General features: G+C 44.2%; 1 protein-coding gene across 1 annotated transcript in view; it reads right to left on the reverse strand.

Annotated features, from left to right (window-relative positions):
• The window catches only part of VASH2 (vasohibin 2), a 136,245-nt gene extending 117,784 nt beyond the window's left edge, over nt 1-18,461 (reverse strand). The window contains exon 1 of the mRNA XM_040351462.1: nt 18,321-18,461. The gene's annotated coding sequence lies outside the window, so the exon portion shown is untranslated. The remainder of the gene's footprint in view (nt 1-18,320) is intronic.
• Nucleotides 18,462-20,011: the final 1,550 nt, after the last annotated feature.

Raw genomic sequence — 20,011 nt, forward strand, 5'->3', positions numbered from 1 at the left:
TATAAATAATTAAAAAGTTTATTAAAGCGGGAGTTCACCCGAAATTTTTATTTTTTTTAACATTAGATTGATGCTCATTTTGTCAAGGGGAATCGGGTAGTTTTTTTAAAATCGAAGCAGTACTTACCGTTTTAGAGATAGATCTTCTCCGCCGCTTCCGGGTATGGGCTGCGGGACTGGGCGTTCCTATTTGATTGACAGGCTTCCGACGGTCGCATACATCGCGTCACGAGTAGCCGAAAGAAGTCGAACGTTGGTGCGGCTCTATACGGCGCCTGCGCACCGACGCTGGCTACTTTCGGAAAATCGTGACGCGATGTATGCGACCATCGGAAGCCTGTCAATCAAATAGGAACGCCCAGTCCCGCAGCCCATACCCGGAAGCGGCGGAGAAGATTACTCTCTAAAACGGTAAGTACTGCTTCGATTGTAAAAAAAAACACCCGATTCCCCTTGACAAAACGAGCCTCAATCTAATGTTAAAAAAAAAAGGTTTTTGGGTGAACCTCCCGCTTTAACAATAAGACAGAAATAAGTTTCTGGGGTGCAGCAGGCTCTGTTCAGAGAAAGTATTATGTTCTAAAATTATTAGTGTGCAGATCATTTACATTTAAATAGTCGGCTTAGCATGGTCAGCCTGCAGAAGGAAGAGCTTTTGTTATTGAAAGAATTTCCAAGTGTGAAACGTCAAAACAGATGAAAAAAAAAAAAAAGATTTGCTGAACAAAAAACACTATACAGTGAGGCAAGACCTCAAACATACTGAACAATAGATTTATGGTTTACATGCCCTTTAAAAAAAACGCAATCCTTGCATAAAATGACCTACGTGCTTGTCCCATCGCCCACGTCACCAAACTTTGCTCTCCGGAAAAGCTATACTTGCCAACTTATTCGTAACCATTGTGGTTCCATCCATCTGCCCAGACATCACTAGTGTGGCCGTAGTGACTTCAACCAAAAATAATATACTATATTGCAGCTTACCAATCATTAGAAGTAGCGGCTGCATTTGTTTTTGTTTTTTTTAGGTCCCCCTTTTACACCAGCGTACCAATCGGGTGTGCCTGTCCGTTTTTCAGGCAGAACCAATTGGACCACCCACAGGCGAATCCACTCCGTGTAAGAAAGAGGCCTAATACAACATCTCCTGTATTAGAGTGCTCCCACTCTGGATGAAGGAGCACAGGGGGCAGCATTGTTAGTCTGGGGGGGGGGGGGGAGTGGAGTGGAGTGCTAGATAGATGTACTAGCAGATTTAAATACAACAAAATGAAACTGAACTCCAGCTAGTACATAAAGTGGTTGTAAACCCTTTACAACCACTTTTACCTACAGGTAAGCCTAGATTAAAAAGGGACACTAAAGGTTCATGTTTTTTTACCTTAATGCATCCTATGCAATAAGGTGAAAAAACATCCGACAATACCGGACCCCCGCCCCCCGTTTTACTTACCTGAGCAGTTCACTTGGCTGCTCTCGCCCCCAATGTCGTCTTTGCCGCTAAGCCTGGCAGTTGATTGGCTAGAGTGGATGGATTGAAAGCAGCTCAGCCATTGGCTTGCGTTGCGGTCAATCACATCCAATGATGCGGCATGCCAGGAGGCGGGCTTGAGTGATACAGTGAGCTGCTGTATCACGGGAGCACGCCCGCAAGAACTAACCACCATGCAAGCTCACTCCCATGAAGGCGTTTAGTTCTTGCGGGGAGGAGCCAAGACAGCCGCCGAGGGACCCCAGAAGACCGGGTTCGGGGCCACTCTGTGCAAAACGAGCTGCACAGTGGAGGTAAGTATAACATGTATCATTTAGAAACGGCGATCGTGCCGTTTCTAAAGGAGGCAGTGCCGTGACTGTCAGCTCCCGCGCGCACGTCATCACGGCTCATTATGCTCTTGTCTTGCAGGTGGTGTTTTTTTAAGTGGGTTTACAATTTAAACTTTAATATCAGTTACAGCAAATAGATTTGTCTTATATAAATAAAAGTTGATCGTTTTAAGCACCCCTGCCTGTGTTAAACGGTTCGTTACAGTCCTGTACCTGCTTATTCTGTTGAAAAAAAACTACACAGACTTACTGGCTGGACCACCATATAAAAATAGAAAATATAAAGAAGCTTAAAAAAAAAAAAAAAAGAAGAAGGGGAAGAAGAAGAAAACCAATGCAGCCATCACATCTACGAATTGATAAGCTACAATATAAGAAGTGTTTGCATTTGGGTTTAAGGCCAGGTTCGCACTGCTCCGACATGAAATTCTTTGCCAGGTGACTTAGGTGTAAATTCAAGGAACGCCTGTGTAATCTTCCTGTAATGTTGGATCCAAATCACATCAATTAGGATCCGACTTGGATGTAACTTCCATTCAATTTTAATATGCTGAAATCAGACAGAAGTCGGACCAAAGTAGTGCAGGAACCTTCTCTAAAGTCGGACCAACAAAAGTCAGACCAGTAAGAACGGCTCCCATAGGGAATTATTTTTACATGTCATGCGACGTGCTCCTGAAAGTCTTTGTGTATGTCGCACCAATTTGAAACGGGCCTAATACTGCATTAAAGGTGGGAAGAAGGAACTACAGAGCACCGAGGTGCACCAGCTATCACACTCCCAGAAGTGTTAGACACTGAAAATCCCTCCAGAATGATTAGCTGTGGATGGGAGCAGTGCGGGCAGTGGAGCAGGCAAGTTTTTTTTAATCTAGTGAATCTTCTGATTCCATGTCTTTACGTTTTGTCGTTTCCTCTGATCTTCTGGAATGGATCTTGCCAAGAGAAATATCAAAAGTGGCATATGTCAATTTTAAATTAGTTGTAAACCTCAGACATGAAATATGAACAAAGCATATCCCTCTACAGCAGGGGTGTCCAACCAGTGGCCCAGGGGCCACATGTGGCCTGCGGAGCCCTCTGATGTGGCGCGCGACCTCCTCCTCTGGAATAGCGGGTTGACATAAGCCAATGCTTCATGTATAGCGCCAACTCCTGTCACAGGTGGAGTGATACCAAATGCTCTCTGCCTGGGACAGCAACAGCAGGCGATACCTGAATAGAAGACTGTTATTAAAGGTAAGTTTAATACTAAAATCACAGTGTATATATTAGGGGTGCAACGGATCAAAAAACTCACGGATCGGATCGATCTTTGGATCAGGAGTCACGGATCGGATCATTTTCGGATCAGTAAAAAAAAAAAAAAAAAACACAAACAAACACACACACACACGACAAACATAAGTTTTCCCCCCACTATTGTCCACCATTGTCCCCCACTCGCCATCACCATCACTGTTCAAGTCCAACATTGCCCCCACACTAGAAAACAGTAACACTGTAATAGGTAATGGCTATATTACAGTGGCAAAAATGGCTATACACTTAGTGTTACTGTTTTCTAGTGTGGGGGCAATGTTGGCTATATTACAGTGGGAGAAATGGCTAACATTGCCCCCACACTAGAAAACAGTAACACTAAGTGTATAGCCATTTTTGCCACTGTAATAATAGCCATTACATTAGCCAACAACATGAATCAACTCGCTGTACTCGGTCTCATGCAGAGTCACAGCGTGCTCTTGCAGAATAGAAAAGATCCACGAGCAGAGGGAGGGGTGATGACGTCAGCGCGCACCGCCGCCGGGTGTACCAAGGTGGCCGACCGCGCCGGAGCTAGGCCGAAGCCGCGGCCTTTCCTAAGGCCGCGCGGCGGTGTGCTCCGCGGATCGCATTCTGTGCCGATCCGAACAGGACGACCCGTTCGGATCGGGCATGATCCGTTGCACCCCTAGTATACATGGGCATATCTGTTCTGCAGTGGTTACTGGGCTGCTTTCAAACTGATCCACAGGTGCAGCGCAGAAAACCTGTAGGTTACCTGCACTGAGCCATAGACTTCTGTTATTACCTTCAGAAAGTGCACCGCACCTGCAGGATATAATAGAAGTCTATTGCAAAGTGTAGCTAACCTGCAGGAAAGCCACAGGAGAACTGCGTTGCACCCTTGTGTGGGTATAGTGCAGCGCATCAATGTGAAAGCAGCCTTAGGCCCCTTTGACACGATCAGTCCAACCCAATTGGACCCTTTGTTCACCTCTATTGAGCCACAGATGTAAACGTGGTCGTTCATACACACCTAACTCTAATTTGATCCACAAAAAAGACAGAAGGGGGGATCCGTCCCCTTCCATCTGGGAAGATCAAATTGGAGGGCCAATAGAGTGTGCTGTGCCCCTGTCTGCTCTGCATATGCAGAGTGGGCCTGTCATCTGCCCGATCCATTTATTGTGGCCCGCGACAGGTTACAAAGTCGCTTCAGTGGCCCTCGCCCTTCAAAAAGTTGGGCACCCTTGCTCTATAACGTGCAATTGTCTCAATCCAGAGCACAAAGTGTCATTTCTGTGTGCTGCCTCATTCCTCTACTATCTGCATGAGTCACTTCTGACAAGTTTTCCTGACACCAAGAGAAAAATGGTGACTGGGGAGGGATCTCCAGCTGATTGACAGCCTCTGTTCCCTTGTGCTGTGTGGAGGGGGTGTGTCACTTCCCTGCAATCATCTCTCAGAGCTCTCCTCACTGAGCCCTTCAGTGTGTAATTTCAAATCTGTCTCCTGCTTTCTGATAGCTCAGACAAGCTTTATAAATTCTGCACTTTGAATGGCTGTAGAGGAGAGCGGCTGCAGATAAACAGGTACAACTTAAATGGATTTGTTTCATCTCGGTGTAACCCCCGGAAACCAATCAGTTCACTGGGTATATGTGAGGCTTTACAACCACCTTTGTGTTATAGGGAGCACAAATGCAGAAACAGAGACTTGCAAAGGAGATGCGATTTCTAGCAGTCTCGTGTAAAGTGTCTTCAGTCTATTAGGTAGACTAGGTAGGGGCGCGCAAATCTAAGGCGGCGTAGCCTAGCGTGTTTACACTACGCCGCCTTAAGTAAGAGAGGCAAGTACTGTATTCTCAAAGAACTTGCCTCCTTACTTAGGGCGGCGTAGCGTAAATGCGGCGGGCGTAAGGGCGCCTAATTCAAATGGGTTGGAGGGGGGCGTGTTTTATGGTAATGAGGCTTGACCTCACGTTTTTGACCTTTTTTCTTTTACTGCGCATGCGCCGGGCGCCTAAATTTCCCAGTGTGCATTGCGGCTAAGTACGCCGCACGGGCCTATTGATTTCGACGTGGACGTAAATCCTGATTTGCGGACGACTTACGCAAACGACGTAAAAAATTTGAATCTCGCGGCGGGAACGGCGGCCATACTTTAACATTGTCATTCCACCTAATAGATGGAATAACTTTAGGCCTGCTAATGCCTTACGGAAACGGCGTCAATCTACTGCGGCGGCCGGGCATACGTTCGTGAATCGGCGTATCAACTCATTTACATATTCTACGCCGACCGCAATGGAAGCGCCACCTAGCGGCCATCCGAAAAATTGCAACCTAAGATAGGACGGCGCAAGCCGTCTTATCTTAGATATGTTTAAGCGTATCTCCGTTTGAGCATGCGCTTAAACATAAGTCGGCGTAGATTCTGAGTTAGGTCGGCTTATCTACTGATAAGCCAGCCTAACTCTTACTGAATCTACCTATATGACCGTCTCCAAAAGCATATTCCAACAGCATATCTGCAGTCTCTGACCATCTCCTGCTGTATGTCCTCAGTCTCTGACAGCTTTCTGTAACAATATATTCACTGAAAACTGTGCGGCCCTTTGGTGAGGTCAGGGGCCACACTTGAGGCCCTCTGTATAAAGCACATTGCCATCTGTTTTCTACTTAAACGAGGGGCAGCCAAAGTGCTGAGTGCTGGTTAGTCACGTCTTGTAATGTTGAAGGAATGTCACCACTCACTTAAATGGCTTTCTCAGAACTGCTGAAGTGGTGAAACATCTTCATTACAGCGCATGCGGAATCTGTCCGACTACAAGGAACTTTACTACGACCTCCAGAATGGAAAACCTTCAGGACACTAAGGCTCCATTCACACCTATGCATGTTGCTTTTCAGCGTTTTTGCAGTGCTTTTTGCGGTGCTTGCTGCGTTTTCCGACGTGCGTTTTTACCGCGATCTGCGTTTTTTTTTTTAGCCAGTAATTTTATATTTTTTTACATTTCCTTTAACTAGTTACCGACCGCCCACCGTCGTTATACGGCAGCAGCTGCTGCCACAACCGAGATATTCATCTCTTCAGTGGGCGGTCCTGTCAACGATAACGGCGGTCTCCGCGGCGGATTCGCCGCGAGATCGCCGTTATCGGTGGCGGGAGAGGGCCTCGGTAGCAGCGGAGGAGATCGGGTGCGTTCGGCTGTTGACTGAGGATGCGAGTGAGGGAAAAATGTCCTTCACCCGTCCCCATAGCTCTGCTGGGCGGAAGTGACGTCAAAACGTCAGTCCCGCCCAGCGTCTTAAAGAAACATTTTTTTTTTTGTCATTGGAAAAAAAAAACAGTTTTCTTTCAATTTATTTATTTATTTATTTTTTGCATTTAAGCCTAAATATGAGATGTGAGGTCTTTTTGACCCCAGATCTCATATTTAAGAGGACCTGTCATGCTTTTTTCTATTACAAGGGATGTTTACATTCCTTGTGATAGGAATAAAAGTGATAATTTTTTTTAAAAAAATTTTTCAGTGTTAAAAATTGTAAAATAAATAAAAACGAAAAAAACGGAGACGAGCTCGCGCGCAGAAGCGAACGCATACGCGAGTAGCGCCCGCATATGAAAACGGTATTCAAACCACACAAGTGAGGTATCGCCGTGATCGTTAGAGCGAGAGCAATAATTCTAGCCCTAGACCTACTCTGTAACTCAAAAAATGCAACCTGTAGAATTTTTTAAACGTCGCCTATCGAGATTTTTAAGGGTAAAGGTTTGACGCCATGACACGAGCAGGCGCAATTTTTAAGCGTGACATATTGGGTATCATTTTACTCGGCGCAACATTATCTTTCACAATATATAAAAAAATTGGGCCAAATTTATTGTTGTCTTATTTTTTAATTTAAAAAAGTGAATTTTTTCCCAAAAAAAGTGCGCTTGTAAGACCGCTGCGCAAATACGGTGTGACAAAAAGTATTGCAATGACCACCATTTTATTCTCTAGGGTGTTAGAAAAAATATATATAATGTTTGGGGGGTTTTAAGTAATTTTATAGCAAAAAACAATGTTTTAGTCTTGTAAACACCGAATCTGGCTCGGGGCTTAAGTGGTTAACAACCAGCTATAAACAAAAAAAAAAAAACGCAAAACGAAAATCGCTGCAAAATCGCGGTACTTGCGTTTTGGATGCAGGTCCATTGAATTTGATTGCATGCAAAACGCTGCTTTTTGCAGGAAAAAAAGTCCCCGACCCTTTCCAAAAACGCAGAGGCACAAAAATTGATGTGATCATGTTCCATAGGAAATCACGTTAAAAGATTTCCCTGCATTTCTGCAAAATGCATCAAAAAACGCATTAGTGTAAATGGAGCCTAAACTAGAGGCAGGCCAGACTTCACACTGGGGAAGTGGAGATTCTCACATAACTTCAGCTGCCCATCTACAGCCATGGCCAAAAGTTTTGAGAATTACACAAATAATTTGTTTTCACAAAGTCTGTAGCTTAAGGCCGGAATCACACTAGTACGGTGCGAATTTCAGCTCTCTTATCTCTGCAGAGAGATAAGAGAAGTGTTCAGCAGATTAGCAACATTTTAGATGCGAATTTGGAGACCTGGGAGAAGTTACGGGTGAGAGGAGAGTGGGGGAGAAGTGTATTGAGCTGAATGAGAGAAATTCCTGAAGAGAACTGAACACATCTGCGAATCAGCTGCGTACCCATAGAAGATAATGGGCTTGAATTTGCACCTCAGCCGCACCGCAATGCCTAAAAGACGCACACGGTTTTACTGCAATGCGCAGTGCGAATGCATCGCACATATGTGAACCAGCCTCAATGAAAACAATGTATTTAGAAATGTTCCGCGTATTGGATGCGGTTTAAGCCGCACTCAATTCGCATAGGGGTGAACCTGGTCTCAGTGTTTTTGGATCTTTTTGTCAGAAGTTACTCTGGAATACTGAAGTATAACTACAAGCATTTCACAAGTGTCAAAGGCTTCTACTGACAATTACATTAACCGCTTGCTGATCATGTCACGTACTTATACGTCGGCAGAATGGCACGGCTGTGCAAAGCAACGTATATAAATGTTGTTTTGAATTTCGCGCCCCTGCCGCAAGCTCCGTGGCCTGCGGGACCCACGGACTCAATGTCAGGTGTCCCACGATCGTGTTATGGAGCTGCCAAATGGGGGGATGCCTGTGTAAACAAGGCATCTCCCTGTTCTGCCTAGTGACAGGACACTGATCTACTGCTCCCTGTCATCGGGAGCAGTGATCACGCTAATCACTGCTCCCGATGTTCTTGGAGGGTTAGCAGAAGTTGCTCTCGGAGGATGTTTTTGTACCATTCTTTATTCATGCTTGTGTTCTTAGGCAAAAATTGTGAATGAGCCCCCCACTCCCTTGGCATACACTATTTACTAAACATTCTTACACCCCCTTATGCGTTCTTGATGATATTCTCAGCTCATTTGTTAACCCCTTCCAGACCGCCCCATGCAGATATACTGCGGCAGGGCGGCCCTCTCGCGCAAAATCATGTACCAGATTTTGTGTACTGGGTCTGGGGCTTGCTACCATTGCAATTGGACACAGTGGGAGCCAATCGGCTTGTCCGGCAGACCCGATGTTCGCCGGCGCCTCGCAATCATTCTCAGGAGAGGCAGAACGGCGATCAAAGCAGACCACCACTCTGTGAGAGGGGAACATGGAGATCTTTTGTTCCTGCTAAGGAACACTGATCTCTGTCTTCCCCCAGTCAAAGGTCCCCCCCCGCCCAGTTAGAATGCACTCCCTAGGAGCACATTTACCCTTTGATCGCCCCTGATGTTAACCCCTTCCCTGCCTACATGTAATTTAACCTCTTCTGGACCGCCCCACGCAGATATAATGCGACAGGGCAGCCCTCCTGAGCAGAATCACGTACCTGTACATACCGCCGGCGACCCACTCCAGCTGTGATTTGACACAGCGGGAGGGCAATCAGCGGGTCCAGCGGACCACCCCATGTTCACCAGTACAACACTATCACTCTCAGGAGAGGCAGAACTATGTACAAGGCAGACTGCCGTTCTGTGAGAGGAAGATGGAGATCTTGTGTTCCTGCTAAGCAGAAACATGGATCTCTGTCTTCCCCCAGTCAAAGCACCTCCCATAGTTAGAAAGCACCCCTAGGCGCACATTTAACCCTTTGATCGCCCCTGATGTTAACCTCCTCCCTGTCAGTGTCATTAGTACAGTGACTGCATTTTTTATTTATTTTTTAAGCACTGATCACTGTATTAGCGTCACTGGTCCCAAGAAAGTGTCAGTTAGGGGTCCGATTTTTCTGCCGCAATCCCACAAAAAAAAATGCTGATCATTTTCATTACTAGTATAATTATATATATATATATATATATATATATATATATATATATATATATATATATATAAAAAAAAATACATAAATCTATCCCATAGTTTGATAGTTTGTAGAAGCTATAACTATTGAGATTTTCTTTTTTTGTACCAAATTTTTTATTAGGGTACAGTGTCGCAGTTAAAAGTAACGCAGTGCCGTATAGCAAAAAATGGCTTGGTCATGAAAGGGAGGGGGGGGGGGGGGTAAACCTGAAGTGGTTAAATAAAGTGTCAATGAAAAGATTTTACAGAGTTTTCTGTTGTACAATATGGAGCCTGGAGGTCTGCATGGCACTGCCACCTCTGCCAGCGCAGCAGGCACAATGCAGATTTCCAGAGACACGTACTGGGAAATGTGATGCACATGTGCCATCGGACAGACAATGCCGACTCGCAGGAAACCCGATCTGCCCCATATATATGTGTAATGCATCTCCTATGCTGTTAAAGGATTCCGTTACAGCAGATCCTGTGTCACAGCTGCAATGGATTAACACTGGATGCTGACTGAATGAGAATACTACAATACAGCAGGCTGCCCGTACTACACACCGAGCTACCCAGCCGCAGCTCTCACAATACCAGCCGCATCGAACGCGCTTTACCTTCTTAAATATATAAATCTGGCACAGCCGCTGCAGAAGTGTCAAACAAACCGACAGATGTCACCAGATCTACACAGATTAAGCCCCAATCTTCTGACAGATCTGCAGTTCTACAAACCGCGATTTGTAGAGAGAATGAATTTGCGCACACTCACTAATCTGATCTACAGCACCATCCTGGGATGAGCACATATCCAGACGATATTTACTTGACTTTGAAATGCGTTAATCGATTAGCAAGCCATCATTCTGCAAACCCCCCATACATACAGAGGCAATCACTAACTGCAAGCATGCACATGTTTATGGATGGTGGCATGGTGCCCAATTATCTGCTTTTGCACATTTAGGATGACCATACACGTAGTGATCCGATTGATCTTATTATCCGATTCAATCGATTTTGAGAAAAAACGATTGATTTCACCAAGATCATTCAGATCGGTCCAGACAAAAATTCCGATTACAGAAAAATTATCATTAAACTAGAGGTTCACCAAAAAAGGAAATTTTGGTACCGAAAGCGAAAATTCAGGATGCACTTGGCTAAAAAACAGAAATTACAAATATCTATCTCTCTAAATATATATATATATATATTTTTTTTTTTTTATTATTTCTTTAGATTTATTATTTAGTAATTTTCTAGCAAAAAATATCGATTTTAACTTGCAAACAACAAATGTCAGAAATAAGCTGATTCCGCGTACACACGATCGGAATCTCTGACCAAAAGCTCACATCGGACTTTTGGCCCTGGTTCACACTGGGTACGATTTGGAACGATTTGAGATGCGATTTGACATGTCAAATCGCATCTCAAATCGTCGGCAATGGCACTGTCCTAATCAGTGCGACGCCGCATCTGCGATTTCAAAAAGTAGTTCCTGTACTACTTTTTGCAATTTCGGGCCGCGATTTACATTAAATTGCGGCCGAAATCGCGGCAAAATCGCGGCCGCGAAATTGCGGTAAAATCGCGCATTTTACCGCGATTTTGAATTCGCAGCAGTGTGAACCTAGGCTTCTTGTCGGAAATTCCATTTAAATCGGCATTTCTGTCTGGACCGATCTGAATGCTCTTGGTGAAATCAATCAGTTTTTCTCCAAATCGATTGATTTTATTATCCGATTCCTTGAAAAAAACATTTAGATTTTTTGTATTTTTTTAATTAATATCAGAAATTTAAATGAATATAAAATTTATTGTCAGACATTTTTGGCACCATTAGTACAAGTCCAGCTCAAGAAAAACATATCCCTTTAAATTCTATGTATGTCTTCACACTGGTCCGTTGCGCTTCTGTGGTGTTAAAAAATCCTGCTTCCTGAACTTCGGTCAGTTAAAAAACCTCATTGAAAAACGCAACAAGAACACATAAATAACGCACCCGTGTTGCGTTTTTGCATCATCTGACCTAAGAAAAATACACCAAAAAAGCCTAGTAAAATCGTGGCAAAAATCATATGCATTTACGGCACAGTTATCAGCACCTTTTTCGCTTAGCGACAAAATGAAGAAAACACCATTTCCAGCCACAAATATTTTAGTGTGTCTCTACATTAAAGCTGGGCTTACACCTACGCAGGTTGTGGTTGATGCAGTTTTCTGGTGCGTTTTGCATTTTTGGGAGGAGTCTCTTGTCATGTGGTGGAAACCCAGCAAATATGCAGCAAACAACTTAAAAAACGCAAAGCACTTTGTTTTTTTATGCGTTTTTGCTGCATTTTCATTGAAGTTTCTGGTACCAAAAATGCAACCTGCTGCAGGCAAAAAAGCCCCCGACTCTTTCCAAATGCACACACCAGTTCAAAACGCACCGATGTGAACGTGACCCATAGGAAATCGTATTAAATGGACTGTAGTGCATTTCTGAAAAAAATGAAAATGCCCTGCGAAACGCGTACATCAAACAAGCGTTTTAAGCTTGCAATCGTAGTTGTTTTTTGTGAACAATAAAGCGATTTAAAAACCGCTCTGTGTAAAGCCATTATTTGATGAACTGACAGATGGGCTACAAAACAAACGTCGCATCCAATACTAAACAAAGTGGTTTTATCGACTAATATTTAGAGCTGCACAATTAATCGTTAAAAAAAAAAAAAAGTGATCTCGATTCAACCCCCCTGATGATCTCCAATGCAGAGTTTGCCGATTCTTTCATAGAACAAGTGGAGATACGTTATCTGCTCACTCTGCTGTCAATATCTGTCCAGTCTGACAAGTTTATAACGGGAAACATTGTAACCAACGCTTCCTTCTTAGATCAAAGGGATAAATTCCTGTGTAAAGAAAAAATCCAGGCAGTCTACCAAGTTTGTAACAACATGAAACATTGTAACCAACTTCCTTCTTAGATCAAACTTCTGTGTAAATGCAGGAAGTTTAACAACTTAAACTTTAAGGGCCAGAATCACAGATCCGGCATATCTCTGCGGCGGCGTAACGTATGTCATTTATGTTACGCCGCTGCAAGTTTTACAGGCAAGTGCTTTATTCACAAAGCACTTGCCTGTAAAGTTGCGGCGGCGTAGCGTAAATCACCCGGCGCAAGCCCGCCCAATTCAAATTAGTCGGGTAGGGGGCGTGGAGCAGTTAAATTAAGCGCGTTACCGCGCCGAACGTACTGCGCATGCGCCGTCCGGAAAATATCCCAGGGTGCATTGCTCCAAATGACGTTGCAAGGACGTCATTGGTTTCGACGTGAACGTAAATGGCGTCCAGCCCCATTCACTGACGACTTACGCAAACAACATAAAATTTTAAATTTCGACGCGGGAACGACGGCCATACTTAACATTGGTTGCCCCTCATATAGCAGGGGCAACTTAACGCCGCGCAAACCTAACGTAAACGTCGGAACTTCACTGCGTCCACCGCGCGTACATTCGGGAATTCGCATATCTAGCTAATTTGCATACTCGACGGGGAAAACGACGAAAGGCGACACCTAGCGGCAAAAAAAAAAAAAAATGCATTTAAGATCCGACAGCGTAAGAGCCTTACGCCTGTCGGATCTAATGGATATCTATGCGTAACTGATTCTAAGAATCAGTCGCATAGATACGACGGCCCAGATTAGGACTTACGACGGCGTACATGGCGTTGCGCCATCGTAAGCCCTTTGAGAATCTGGGCCTAAATCTTTTTCTGACACTTGTTTTTTAAAGCGGAATTCCACCCAAAAGTGGAACTTCCGCTTAATCCACTCCTCGCCCCCTTACATGCCATTTTTTTGGGGGGGGGGGGGGAGTGGGGGCTTCAGGAGTCATATCGCCTTTTGGCGGCCCCTCCCTGTAGGCGATCGCCCGTGACAGGTCCCAGGCGATCGCCTGTCCAATCAGATAGCGCAGCGCCGCTCGCGCATGCGCAGCGAGTGCCCGGCCATGAAGCCCCAAAGCTGTCACGGCCAAGTGCCCACAGTAACAATGAGGACGCCGGCCGGAGAGGGGGGGAGAGAGGAGCTGGAACGTGGAGCAGGTGAGTGCATGTTTATTAAACGCCAGCAGGTACACTTTTTGTAGCTGCTGACTTTTAATAAACATTAAAAATGCATGGAACTTCGTTTTAAAAGGAGTTGTAAATAAAATAAAATGTTTTGCTGAAATTACTGATTACAGGGTATAGAGACATAATAGTTAACCGATTCCGATTAAAAATAGAGAAAAATCAATCATATAATGTACCCGCAGTTTCTAGTTTCGTTTTTGCATGTTGTTTCATGCTTCTCTGCTGTACAGAGCCACACAGCCAATACAGGGCAGTGATGGTTTGGAAAAGGAAACTGATTGGTTCTGAGGGGTTTTAGACACACAGTAATCACACCTCCTTGATTAGTGACCACAGAGAGAAAGCTCCCAGTACTGTGGTTATCAGGAAACAGACAACCAGGAAGTGTTGAGATCAGAGAAGAATTACAGCAACTTGAGAGAAAAAAAAAACGAACAATGAGGACATGAAAACAGCACTGCATTAAGGTAAAGGAAGCTATTAAGATAAAAAAAAATTCCTTTCCAAACCGTTTAAGTTAAAATCAAGGGGCCAGATTCACAGATAATTGCCCAGGCGCAGCGTATCAGAGATACGCTACGCCGCCGTATCTTACCTGGCGGAATTTCGAATCCAGGAAGATTTCGCGCCATAAGTTACGGCGGCGTAGTGTATTTCTCGGTGCGTATTTCAAATTGGGCGGGTAGGGGGCGTGATTCATTTAAATGAAGCGCGTCCCAAAGCCGATTGAAATGCGCATGCTCCGTTTTGAAATTTCCCGCCGTGCTTTGCGCGAAATGACGTCGCACCAACGTCATTTTTTGAACTTCGACATGAGTTACGTCCTTTCCTATTCACGGACGACTTACGGAAAAATAAATAAAAAAAATTTGATGCGGGAACGACGGCCATACTTTAACACGGCAAGTCTATCTATACGCCACGAAATAGCAGCTTTAACTATACGCCGGGAAAAGCCAAATAGCGACGACGTCAGAGAATGCGACGGCGGCGCGTACCTTCGTGGATCGCCGGAAAAAGCTAATTAGCATACCCGACGCGGAAAACGACGCGAACTTCACCCAGTGGGCGCCGAAGTATGCACCTACGATCCGAAGGCGTACGAAGACGTACGCCTGTTGGATCGAAGCCAGAAGCCGTCGTATCTTGGTTTGAGGATTCAAAAAAAAGATACGACGCGGAAAATTTAAAAAGTACGCCAGAGTATCAGTAGATACGCCGGCGTATTTCGACTGTGAATCTGGCCCAATATTTTTTGCTAGAAAATTACTTGGAACCCCCAAACATTATATATATTTTAGCAGGGACCCTAGGGAATAAAATATTTTATGTCACACTGTATTTGCCCAGAGGTCTTTCACTTCAATGAATAAAAAAAAAAAAAAAAAAAGAAGAGAAACAGTAAAGTTAGCCCAATTTTTTTTTTTGTTTTATGTGAAAGATGATGTTACGCTGCGAGAATCGTGAGAGAATAGTGATCTTCTAAGCAAAAAAATTGTGATTGTCATTTTAGCCAGAATCGTGCAGCTCTACCAACATACAATGCTAGCTGCGATTGTGCGTTGCATTGAAGCCCTGTATACATGTACCAGAATTTGGTCAGCTCAGCAGGAACCAGGCTAATTTTGGGTAGGGTGTACTGCCGTCTCTTCAACGGTCAAAGGGTCATGCTGGAAATTCAGGTACTTGATCAGCACTGGCAGCCAATGGCTTCAAACGCTGATCTGTGTATTCCCCCTTCTCAAAATACAATAGAACTGCGGGAGAGATCCCTACATACACAGTGTTGTGTTGATGCTGAAATCTGTCAGTTTTTTTACTTTCAACACCGCTGGTTGAAAAAAAAAAAAAAAACTGTACCTGTGTACCCAGCGTTATTGGTATATCACGTGTGAACCTGCGTTGCAATGGGGCAGATCATTTCTAAAAACAGTCTTCAAACAAGGACAAAAAAAATTTAAAAATGGACGTCGCATTTTTCCCCCGACACAATGCACAGTACCATGCATCACATATTCCGTAGCGGGAACAAGCATTCCCCCTTACAATTTTTAAAGCGCGATTCTCCAGCGATTCTGCGCGTCGCATAGGGCAGCCTATTTACTTGATCGGCCTGCCCTATGCACGTTTGTTGCCCAAAAAGAAGCACCTCCTTCTTTGGGCGACAATCTTTGCGTGATTTTTAACCACCTCCCTCCCGCAATATAGTAAAATGTCAGGCGCAAGGAGGCGCTCTCGATCAGAGATGACGGCATATGAAGTCGCCCTTCTCCCGCCATGGGGGCATGCAGCGCCCCACTCTGTCCCTGGGACATGGCGCATCACCGATCTCAGTAAAGATTCGATGACGGGGCTCTTTACATGAGATCAGCTGTGATTGGACACAGCTGATCACATGGGTAAACAAGGAAAATGCTGGTTCCTCTACTCACACTGGCAGCGTGTGAGATGGGGAGAGCCGATCAGCGGCATTATACCACAGGGGAGATCTCGACCGATAATCAGGGCACAGATCATCAGTGCAGCCCCACCGGTGCCCAGCAGTGCCACCTATCAGTGCTGCATTTCAGTGCCTCTTCGTCTGTGCAGCCTATCAGCGCACATCACTGAAGGAGAAAAATTTCTTATTTGCAAAATTTTATAACAGAAACTAAAACTTCGTACACACGATAGGATTGTCCGACTTTAATTGTGTGATGGCGGGCTGTTGTCGCAAAATCCGACCGTTTGTACGCTCCATCGGACAATTGTTGTCGGAAAATCCGACCGTTTGTACGCTCCATCGGACAATTGTTGTCGGAAAATCCGACCGTTTGTACGCTCCATCGGACAATTGTTGTCGGATTTCCTGCCAACAATTGTGGGATAGCATGCTTTAAAAAATTTCCGACAACAAATGTGTGTTGTCGGATTATCCAATCATGTGTACACAAGTTCATCACACAAAAAACTCCAAACACGCATGCTCAGAAGCAATGCTAACCATAACACAACATTAGCAGAAATTGCCCAAAGGGTGGCACTAAAGAGCTGAAAAACCACGTCGTTTCGCATTTGTTGGCCGACAATTATTTGCAATTTCTATGCAATACAAGTTCAAGGCCAATACTTTTTGGACAAAAGTCCTACGCTTTGTCCGCGGAAAATCAAACCGTGTGTATAAGGCTTAAGAAATACTTTTTTCCCAGTCTTTGTTCATTTTTAACAAATTTGTATTTGATATACAAGCAATGTCTTTATATAAGAGTAGCGTCATGTAGCAATATGGTTACATTTAATGAAGATACAACATTTAGAATCTTATTGCTACACTTAGAGGTGCCTCTCTTATCTTTTATACTCTGTATAAAAAGTGCTTTGATATACAAGTGCTTTGGATTACAAGCATGTTTCTGGAACGTATTATGCTCGCAACCCAAGGTTTTACTGTATAATAATAAGAACAATGATCATCATGATTAGAACAAAAATGTATATAAGGATGATACATATTATTATTATTATTATTATTATTATTATTATTATTATTATTATTATTATTAATAATAATAATAATCAGGGCCGCCATCATGAATTATGGGACCCCTTACACAGCTTCAGGCATGGGCCCCCTGGAGCAAGGGGGGGGGGGGGTGCTGCTGCCTGAAATTGAGAAGCAGGGGGACCTTTACCAAAATAAAATAAATTATGAAAAAATATATAAAAAAAAAAAAAAATACAAAAAAGGGAGGATGCCTCTGGGCCCCTTACAGGTGTACTGCCTGTACCCCCCTGATGGCGTCCCTGATAATAATAATAATAAACAGAATTCTAATGATGATACTACTCCTATTAATAACAACAATCACAATACTAAAGATGACCGTAATAGAAAATCATAGAATAATAATGATGAAATAATAATAATAATAATAACAAAAAAACAAAAAAAATAGTAACAATGATCATAAATATCCATAAAAATAAATAATAAAATATTAATCGTTTATTATTGAGCTATTGATCATTGATCATCATTAGTATTCTGTTATTTACTATTATTGTCATCATTATTATATTCTATGATTTATTATGCTCATTAGTATTTTATTATTGTGAATATCATTATTCTGTTATTTAATATGATCGTTAATATTCGGTTATTGATTATTATTGATATTATGATCATAACAAAAATACTAACGATGATCATTATAAAATAATAGACTAATGATAAATCACAATAATAAAATACTAATGATGATCATAATAAATCATAGAATAATAATAATAATAATAATAATAATAATGGTAACAATAACAAACAGAATACTAATGATGATCATAATAAATAAAAGACTATTGATAATCACAATAATAAAATAAAGGCAATCATAATAAATCATAAAATAAATGACAAGAGAATAGTAATTATGATCATAATAATAAATACCAAAATACTAATGATGACAACAAATAATAGGGATAGTGATGATGAGAAGTGATGTGTAGTGTGATCTGATCCCCCCCCCCCGGTAATAGTACTCCAGCCCCCCGATCCCCCATGCAGTGTGTATGGATGGAGGAGTCCAGTGATCCCCGCGGTGTCCTCCATACACACTACACGGGGACTCCCTGCAGCAGAGCGGCTCCGGGGATTGCGGCATGTCCCCCCGCCTCCTCCTCCCATCCCTCCCGGAGGACTGAGCCCGCTGATTACCTGCAGTCCCCGGAGAGCGGCGTCCGGCCATCTCCCAGCGGCAGCCGGTTACACTAGAACGCTTCCCAGCCAGCTTGTTACATTGTGACACTGTCACCCGGCTGCCAGGGACGCTCCGCCGCTTGCCATTGGCCGGAACAACAAAGAAGGGCGGTGCCTGAGCGGAGGTGATTGGCAGCGGGGCTGTGTGGCTGGGCGGGGCTAGAAGGTGTGAATAAGGGGCGGGGACGTGGGCGTGTCGATGTCTAGTAGATCAGCTGGAAGGAGTGTGATGAGCGGCTATAAAGGGGATCTCCTCCGGACACATCAGTTCCAGGGCTGCCAACCGTCAGAAATTTCCTGACAGTTTTCAACATCTGTAATTTTTTTTTACAACTGTCAGTAAATATCAGGGGCTGATAATTTGTTAATGCTGTGATGACTTTTTATATGTAAACCAGGCAAACTACTTGTTTTGGGGATTTTCAGTGCTTTCATATATTGTGTTTATACAGTTTAACCATTTCCCACCCGGCCTATAGCAAAATGACGGCTGGGCGGTGGTTCTGTTATCCTGACTGGACGTCCAGTAGGATAAGCCGTGCGTGGTTGGGGGGGGGGGGATGTAGCGCGGTGATCGGTGGTGTGCCAGTCTGACATACCGCTACACTGATCCCAGCGTAGCGGTATGTCTCCCTCTGACAGAGGCTCTTTTATAGCGGAGTTCCACCTAAAAATGGAACTTCCGCTTAGCCCACTCCTTGTCCCCTTATATGCCACATTTGGCATGTATTTTTTTTTAAGGGGGGAGTGGGGGCTTCAGGAGAAGGGGACTTCCTGTCCCACTTCCTCCTTCCGCCGAGGGGCTGGAAAGGCGATTAGCTTAATCGCCTTTTCACAGCCCCTCCCTGTAGGCGAGCGCCTGTCCAAATTTGTAGCTGCTGACTTTTAATAAACTTAAAAAATGGGTGGAACACCCCTTTAATACGTGATCAGCCATGTATCGGCTTTTCCTCAATTGTGCCTGACAGACATGAGTAGAGGAGAGCCGATCGGTGGGCCTCCTGATGGGGGGATCTGCGCTGATAAACAACTGGATGCCCACACTGGACCACCAGGGATGCCACCAGGATCAACAGGGATGGCAATAAATGACTCTCACCAGGTATGCCACCCTAGACCACCAAGGATATGCCAATCAGTGCCCATTAACAATGCCTGCCAGTGCCATCAGTCATGCCTATCAGTGCAATCTATCAGTGCCAGCCATCAGTGCCGCCTTTCAGTGCCATCCATAAGTACCCATCAGTGCAGCCATTCAGTGCCGCCTATCAGTGCTGCATATCAGTGGCAGCTATCTAAGCCCAGATGATGCACTTTGTTGCGAAACGCATCGGTTGACTCCACTGCTGCCGTTTTTACCTACAAACGCTGTTTTTATCCTTCGTAATGTACCGTATTTATCGGCGTATACCGCGCACTTTTTTGCCCTGAAAATCAGGGCAAAATCGTGGGTGCGCGGTATACGCCGATACCCGCTTTCCCGCGCCGAGTTTTGAATACTGCGCCGACATATACCGAGCGCAGTACACTCGGGTATAGTCGGGCAGTCTCGGCTCCTTCCGCGCTCACGTCCTGGACGTACAGGACGTCAGCGCGTGAGTTGCCGAGCATTGCCGACAATACACGAGTGTACTGCGCTCTGTATATGT

This window comes from Rana temporaria, chromosome 4 (assembly GCF_905171775.1).
Source record: "Rana temporaria chromosome 4, aRanTem1.1, whole genome shotgun sequence".
NCBI classification, from domain to species: Eukaryota; Metazoa; Chordata; class Amphibia; order Anura; family Ranidae; genus Rana; species Rana temporaria.